The sequence below is a fragment of the Sturnira hondurensis genome, unplaced genomic scaffold (assembly GCF_014824575.4).
Source record: "Sturnira hondurensis isolate 20B ecotype Veracruz unplaced genomic scaffold, ASM1482457v3 Scaffold0001120, whole genome shotgun sequence".
Taxonomy (NCBI): domain Eukaryota; kingdom Metazoa; phylum Chordata; class Mammalia; order Chiroptera; family Phyllostomidae; genus Sturnira; species Sturnira hondurensis.
The window spans coordinates 1160459-1168989 of record NW_028073751.1 but is presented as its reverse complement, the minus strand read 5'-3'; the positions used below and the strand labels follow the sequence as shown (position 1 = coordinate 1168989).

At 42.0% G+C, this 8531-nt stretch overlaps 1 protein-coding gene across 10 annotated transcripts in view; it reads left to right on the top strand.

Annotated features, from left to right (window-relative positions):
- The first annotated feature begins 514 nt into the window (after positions 1 to 514).
- The window catches only part of FAM13B (family with sequence similarity 13 member B), a 66115-nt gene continuing 58098 nt past the window's right edge, over positions 515 to 8531 (top strand). For all 10 annotated transcript variants that reach the window (XM_037061140.1, XM_037061113.1, XM_037061130.1 and 7 more), the window contains exon 1: positions 515 to 824. The gene's annotated coding sequence lies outside the window, so the exon portion shown is untranslated. The remainder of the gene's footprint in view (positions 825 to 8531) is intronic.

Below are 8531 nucleotides of genomic sequence, written 5' to 3'. Positions count from 1 at the left end.
CCAGAAGCATCTTTGCTCTCTCTGGACTCTGGGTCCTATCCCTAAGTAAAGAGGCAGGTTGGGGCTGGGCATGGTCCTAGAACTAACACCCATCGCTGGGAATAGAAACCTGAGTCACCGCCTCGGGCTGCCCGGCGGTTTTCGGTTAAGGTCTCGGGGCTCCTAACCTGGACTCGAGCACAGGGTTATTTCGGCCTCTGCAGCAGGGGTCCGACCCCCTCCGCAGAGACTAGACGCGACCTCTGTCTTCCGTATTGGTCCTTTATATCTCATACATCCCCTCTCCAGTGTCCTCTATCTTCGTTCTTACCTCTCAGACTGAGGACCCCCCCCAGACACCTCCCTCAGGCCCGTGCCCGACTTCTTGCTCTATAACCTACGGCCCAAATTTGGGATGATAACTGAGCTTCCGAAACCCTCAGACTGCATGCAGACGGATAGGGAATGCAAAGCTCCCCAACCCCCTCGGCGCCCTCGCCCCGCCCCTCCAGCGCACGTCACGTCCGGCCCGGCCCCTTGCCCGCCCTGCTCCCTCCGCTCTCCTCCCGCTCGCCGTTAGGGAGGCTCTGCGCCTCAGTTGCTGCCTCCGTCGCCGCTCTTGTTCTCTCTCTTCCCGTTTCCGCCGCCGCCACCGCCGGGGGCATCCGGGGGTCGCTTACCGGGCTGGCCCTGTGCCTCAGCCGTCGTTTCAGCCTCCCGCCAGCTGCCTCCATAGGAAGAGGCTCGCCGGCCGCGGAGCCGCTTGAGGCCTCAGTTCTCGTCCTCTTGCCGTCGCCGCGTGTCCTGGAGAAGCGGCCGGGGAACGGGGCGTCGCGGTTCCAACGGTAGGTGAACGGGCGGGCGCCTGTATCTGCGCATGCGCGAGTCGCCGGTCGCTTCAGTTCTCCCCCCTCTGCCACCCACCAGCGCCGTGTCCCACCAGCGCCGTGTCCCACCCGTGCAGTGCTCAAGGGCGTTGCACGTCAAGGTGCTGGGGACCCTGGGCAGTACCCTGCACGTGGGGCTCTCGTAGAGAAGACCCCCCCTTTTCCCTCGAGCAAGTGGGGGGGAAGCCGTGCCCCTGGCTGGGGGGGGGGGTGTGTGGCAGTCTTCGATTTTCCAGCCGCTGCAGTGCGCGTGAGCGGGGTGTGCCTTTTCTCCGAGCTCCTCCAGAGTAGAAGGCACAGCCACCCACGCTTGTTTTCTAGGCTCCCCTGCACCCCGGCCCTGCGCCATCTCCCTGCCCACTTCCTTTATGCTGGGCAGTGAAGTTAATGCAGGAAAAAAAAGGAGTGTGGTTTATTCTGGGCTCGCCTGCGCCCCTTTTAAAGATCACGTGAGATGAGTGGTTGCTGACTTCCTTATACTCGGAGAATGCAGCCGAAATTGGGCTGTGGGTGCTCGGGGGAACTCGTCCAGAACGCACTCTGCATAGGTCAGGCCGGAGGATAAAGCGTTAAGTTTCAGATGGGGCGCCTGGTTTCCGAGATAAGGTTATAGGAAATTGAATCGGTTGGCACACTTGCCCAGTGGGAAAATTGGTAAACTTTGTTTTGTTTGTAATAAATTAGAAATCATCTTGACTTTTATAGAAAGGCAGTTGCATAATTTCTTTCGGTTCCCCATTGTGATTAATTAATTAACCATCTAATTAATGGAAAAAAACCCTAAAGTGTTGGGCAATTACCTTACTGTCAAGTTCCTGATAATCTAAAAATGGCAACCGGAGTCACAGTATTGCCGACTGTGAACTTTAAATAACTGGGATGCACTTAACTTTTTAAAAGGCAGACAGTAAAGGGTAGTTTTGTATTACTGACTTCCTGGGTTAATGTGAGCCTACTTTTGTCGTCAACTTTCCTTTTTGTAACCTTGCAATACTTTTTGGTCTTGGTTTCTCTGTAGGTACTATGCATTTAGTAAGTACTTGTTGAATGGAATTGAATGAACTGGCCATTATTTGTATATCCATTGGGGGCCCCTTCTTACTTTCTTAATATGTGCTGCTTTTAAAGCTGAGGTAGTATTTTTAAAAATATTTTGTTTATCTATTTTTAGAGAGAGGGGAAGGGAAGGAAAAAGTGGGAGAGAAACATCAATGTGTGGTTGCCTCTCACCTATCCCCTACTGGGGCCCTGACCTGCTACCCAGGCATGTGCCCTGACTGGCAATAGAACCGACGACCCTTTGGTTCACAGGCCTGCGCTCAATCCACTCAGCTACACCAGCCAGGGCTAAAGCTGAGGTAGTATTTATTCCAATTTAATTGTGTCACAAATTAGGGATCTGTGACATAGTTTAAATCCTTGGAAAGATACAGAAAGGCATATCACAGTAGCCTAAAATGCTTCATTGGGTGAAGTAAATGTTTTTTATTTATTTTTTCATTAGAATGCCATTGTTTTGGGATAGAGAAAATGGCTGAAATGTTTTTCTTCATCAGTAAAATGACAACTGCTTTTATTATAATTTATGAATAACCTCAATCTGCACAGCTCCCCTCTCCATTGTCCACTAACTTTAGTATTGGGGAAATAATAGCTGTAGCTATACTTTGAAAAAAATTACAACTATATACAATACATAAAAGTTACCATTTTAACCATTTTCAAATGTGCAGTTCAATAACATTGAGCACATTCACATCATTGTGCAACCATTATCAATTTCCATTTCTAGAATTTATTTATTTCAAACAAATTCCTCATTCCGTATTCTTCTCCACTCCCACTCTAGCTGGTAACCTCTTTTCTGCTTTATGTTTCTATAATTTGCCTATTTATGGAGGTGAAATCATAACATTGTCTTTATTTAGCATGTTTTCAAAGTTTATGTTGTAGTGTGTATCAGAATTCACGTCTCTTTTTTTCCTCATGAAAAACAGAGAACTGAATTGTATTGTTTCATGGGTGGGATTCAGGCACTTGGGAGTCTCAGTGGGTCTGCTGGGACAGACTACCTACTACCTACTACCTACTACCTACCTACTCCTGCTGCTTCTGTATCTTCCCTTTGAATTTTTCTGGCTCATGACACTGGTTCTCCTCAGGTGGCCACAGCTCCTTCTTTCGCTGTATGACATCCTCAAACCACTGGGCCTGATTGGCAATCCAGAACATAGTTACGGGGAAGGCAAGGTACAGTGTTACCTGAAACACATCCAATTTCACCCTCTCCACTTCTCGAAGCCACTTGCAGTTCCTTCCTTTTTAAGGCTGGATAAGATGTTTATCCATTCATCTGATTATGGATGTTTGGATTGTTATCACTTTTTGTTTTTTGTGAAGCCAAAAGTAATGCTGCTGTAAACATTAGTGCACAAGTATCTGTTTGAATCCCTACTTTTGATTCTTCTGGGTATATATGTAAGAGTACAGTTGACCCTTAAAAAACACAGGTTTGAATTACATGGCCCCACTTATGCAAGTATTTTTTTTTCACTAAATTCTGTTCTCTGCCTTGATTTTCTCTAGCTTGTTTTGTTGTAAGAAGTAGTATATAATGAATATATAAAATATATTTTAATCAGCTGCTTATGTTAATTGGTAAGACTTTCAGTTAACAGTAGGCTGTTGGTAATTATATTTTAGGGGAGTCAAAGTTACATATGGATTTTCAACTGAACGGGTGTCAACACCCCTAATATTTGTGTTGTTCAAGAGTCAACTCTATATACCTTGGGTTTATTCTACATGATACAGTAATTCTATGTTATAACTTTTTAAGATCTTTTACATCCCCATTTAGCAGTACATAAGGGTTCCAACTTCTCCACCTCCTCTCCTCTCCTCCTCTCCTCTCCAACGGTTGTTACTTTTCTTTTTTGTTTGTGGCTTATTTGTTTGATAATAGCCATTCTAATGGGAGTGAAGTAGTATCTCATTGTGGTTTTGATTTATGAATTTTTAGGAGATGGTGATGTTGAACATCTTTTCATTTGTATCTTTAGAGAAATGTCTTCTCAAGCTCTTTGCTCTTTTTTAAAAAGAATTCCGTTAAAAAAGGTTTTATTTATGTATTTTTAGAGAGGGGGAGGGAGGGAGAAAGAGGGAGAGAAACATCAATGTGTGGTTGCCTCTCATGCACCCCGCTACTGGGGACCTGGCCTGTAACCCAGGCATGTGCCCTGACTTGCAATTGAACTGGTGACCCTTTGATTCCCAGGCCGGCACTCAGTCCACTGAGCTACACCAACCAGGGCTTTATCTTTTTATTTTTAAGCAGGTTTCAGGGTGATGCCTGTCATGTTTCTATCATTGCTCTTTTCAGGAATAAAAAAATAGAAAAATTTGAGTTTACTTATTCTTCAATATTTATGTTTGCTTTTTTGTATCAAGTGGCTGTTCTGTACAGTTGAAGAATAAAGGTAAAAATAAAACCAAAAAGCATTTGAGATCAACATAGGAGGTGCTTAATATTTTTCAGGGGAGGGCAGCAGGGCAAAGTGCTTTGTGGTTCTAATTTGAAACAAATGCTAGTCACAGTGGATTATAAATTTGGAAAGGCAAAGGAGCTCAAATATATGATCAGATAAAATGAGAGAAGTTTTATGGGAAAAGCAGACCACCTTATGTATTGTTGGTTGTAGAATCACTTGAAACTAATTGAAAGGTTTTCTTAGGCTCTGCTGAGGAAGAAATGCCAATCAGACACCAAGTTAGGCAGTATAGAGCTTTATTGGGGTTTGAACTTGGGCGAGGTTCTCTGGTCCACCGAGTGGGGCTGGGGAAGTCGCGTCCAAGCAGGGAATGTGGTGGTGGGGGGGTTATTTTGGTTGGCTCTCTTGGTGGGAGCTGGGGATTGGTCCCCTTTGAACAAAGTGGCGATATATCACTGGTGGCTCAGGTTGCTATGCGGATATCTGTTTTGGCAAAGCCCGGCCTTTGGGCTCTCTGGTTTGACGTCAGCCATCTTTTCCGGGTTGTAGTTCAGCTGCCATTTTGTCCTATCCCGCCCATCCTGAATTTGTATTTGAGTAAGGAATTTTTTGGCAAGTACAGAATATTTAAGTTTCATAAATTATCTTCTGTGTGGCTTTATACATATAAATGTTTTGTGAATTACCTTTGTGTGGCCTTATACATTTCAATGAAAGTTTAAACAAAATTTTCAGTAATGACTTTAGTCTTGTTGCCTAGAAGAACATGCACCTAAAAGATAGCAAAAGTTGAAGTTCTAGTCACTAGTTCAGTGACTTTGAAACAGTTTCTTTACCTTGCTGAGATTTCTGTTGTTGTTACTCTTCTGAGAAAGGGAATGATTGTCTGCCTTGCTTATATCACAGGGGATAGTTGTGAGGATTAGTTGGACAGTGAACTTGCAAGTACACCAGAAATGATAATCAGTTCAGTTACTGGCTTCTGCTGCTGTTTAGTGTTCACAACCGGGGGAACAAAGCTCTCAAAGATAACAATCTAGTGGAGAAGACAGATAGATGCACAAATAAATACAGTCAGTGCTTTTTTTTTTTTTTCACATTCCAGCTTCCCCCCATTTTATAGAGCAGTTTTTGTACAAGTCTGCGCAAAAAGAGAAATGTGATTTCAAGGGATTCATTTGGCTGGACAGGTTGTTTAATTACCCTTAATACCCTGAACACAAAAAAAGAAGTGTGTTGTAGTTTTGTGTTAATGAGCGAGAAGAAATGGTAAGTCTTCTTAAGACCTCGCTCATTAGTGTAAGGTAGGCCCTGGGTGTGCATGCTTTCAGGGCAGAAGAGGTGAAAGGTTACTAGAATAGAGGAGTCTTGAAGAGTTAACATTTGTCAAAATTGAGATTATACACATACACATAACTGACTAGAATGTTTTCTATTATGCATATAAAATTGTGTACTTTTAATTTTTAAAAAAGAATCAATCACTGTCCTAATGCCTAGTGGGAAGAGGTAATTTAGCAGATACTCACTTTGATTTAATAGAATGTCATGCTAAATTGGCAGACCAGGGACATTTAAGTGCTGTGGGGAAAGGGAACCTATTGGGAGCCATCTGGTCATAGCACATTACAGGCTTACCCTTTAATCAGGAGACAGGCATTTCAAGTGTGGCCTTTCTTCACACTTGCATAAGTAGGATTAAACTCTTTCCCTTTTTTTTTCTACTTTCTTTTTTTTAATGATATATATATATATATATATAATTTTTATTTAATTATATTTAGAGAGAAGGGAAGGGAGGGAAAAAGGGAGAGAAACATCAATGTGTGGTTGCATCTCATGTGGCCCTCCCTGGGGACCTGGCCAGCAACCTGGGCATGTGCCCTGACTGGAAATTGAACTCGAGACCCTTTGATTCACAGCCCACGCTCAATTCACTGCGCTACACCAGCCATTTCCTTTTTTTTTTTTTTTTAAATGTAGTCATGTGTTACCTGTGTAGAACTCTAGATCTCTCTTGACAGATATCTCAAGAGGTCATCCTTTGGGGAAATTTCTTTATCTAATCTTGGAGACTAACTCCAGGTACTTCATGGTCTCCTTGGCTTTTTGAGTCAGAATTGTGACTGGTTTCTAAGTAAATGTGAGTGAGTACTTTGTGCCCTGCAATAGTGCTTATTTTAATGTTCTGGTTTCTTAAGACTTTCATTAGAAAGATTTGCAGTTAGATCCAGTGACACATTCCAGCATCACCGTTTATAAATTTTGAAGTTCAGCTGAGAGACTTCAGAATACATGTAAAAAGGGAATAGTGCCTGCTTCACAGCATTATTCTTGGTATGAGAAATAACTTGTAAAATGAGTATAGATATTCCATAAATGATAGTTGCTTTCCCTTCTTGATTTGATCATCTTTGGTTATTGCTAGAGGTAGGTATGGCGGCTTTTAATTGCTGTAGGAGGTGCCCCATCTTGTTAGTCTTCTTAACATGGACTAGCCAACATTATTTGCTTCTTATTTATGTCTTTATTCAACACCTACTTAAAAAACTAAATTATGTGTCAGGCATTGTGTGAAGCCTTTGGCGATACAAACATGAAATGACATGCTTCTTGCCTTCAAGGATCCTCTATTGAGAGACAGACATACTTTTCAGTTATGTGAGGCAATTGCTAAAAACGTGAGAGGTACATTAGGAGCAATGGAGAACTGTCTCAGGAAGTTAGGGAAGGTTTGACAGGAAGCTGGAGTTGAGACTTGAAGATGAGTGTAAGTTTGATGAACAAGATGGGGCCGGTTGTGTTGTTGAGTTAGAGTTCTAAGTATAAAAAGTATATGTGCAAAACCTAGATGTGTGGACTGTGAATTTCAAGTAGGGAAGCATTTATTTCTGAATAGTAGAGTGAGATGGAGGAGTGGTGGGAAAGGAGAGTTTCCTGGTAGGTGAGGTACTTGTAGACCATGCAGTGGAGTTTAGAGTTTATCCTGTATGCCAGAAGTTCTTCAAACTTTGTATGCATTATAATCATCTGAAGAGTTTATTTCATATAGAGGCCCAGTCCAGGCTGTCATGGATGCTGGATTGGGGTTGTGGCTTTGTGTTCTATATTGCGTGGGGCAAAAGTAGGTTTTCAGTGGTTTGTAGAAAATAATACAATAACTAATGAATAATAATACAAGAGTTACTGTGCATTTTGCATACTCACAACTGTAAACCTACTTTGAATAAACCTAGCCCTGTCTATAGGTGAATTTGGAGACCCAGTGCTCTGGGTCACTGGTCTTAAAAATAATGTGCTGGCACTTTGGATGGGCAGATGACCTGATCGAGTATGTGTATTACAATTTGTTTCTATTTATTTTTAAGCTTGAAATGTTTTTGTGTATGTCTATGATGTGCATAATATGCTAGTATATTTTTTACTACTCTACCTTAGAAATACACATAAATATACGAGGGCTGGGCTCATAGTTTTTTTCTGATAATAAAATTTGGAGTCGGGGGTGCTAGGCAGTAGGAAAAAATTCAGGAATTTTGTACAGGAGAATTCAGGTTAGATTTTAGTATTGAGATTGGTGAGATAAGTGAGGGGACCTAGTCACAGGGGATTTTAGTAGTTTGGCTTTATTCTACCTCTGGCTGTATTACTTTTGATTTTAGTAGTTTGAAATCAATTATAGAATAATTGACTGTGGCCATGAAATCCTTTTGAGAGTTTGTTAAAATTAGGAAGACTGTTTACCAATAGATTAGTTCTAGGGGCAACCAATTTTTGCCTGAATGCTTTGAATAAGAGAGGAATAATGGGCTGTCTTGAGGTGAATTGTTACACATTTAGTGAGTTTTACATTTAATGAGTTGCAGTCCGAAAAATATGTGCTGCATCTAGTACCACAATTTGGCAAATGTAGTCCTACAAAATATGTGTAATTCTATTGTTCATTGTTGTTTTGTGGAATCACCATGGAGGAGGTCTGTGCCTACACATCGTATGTTAAAGTGGACACAGATGAACAAGTCCTCAGGCATAGGGATAGTAATTGTTGCAAGAAGTCCTTCATAGTTTTCTTTTTCTAAGGCAAAGAAGTTCCTAAACTTTGAGTTTTAAAGTTCTCTTTAATTTAAAAGCTTTCTACCAATGAATTCTTAGTTATGCTTTGGTAAATTAGTTA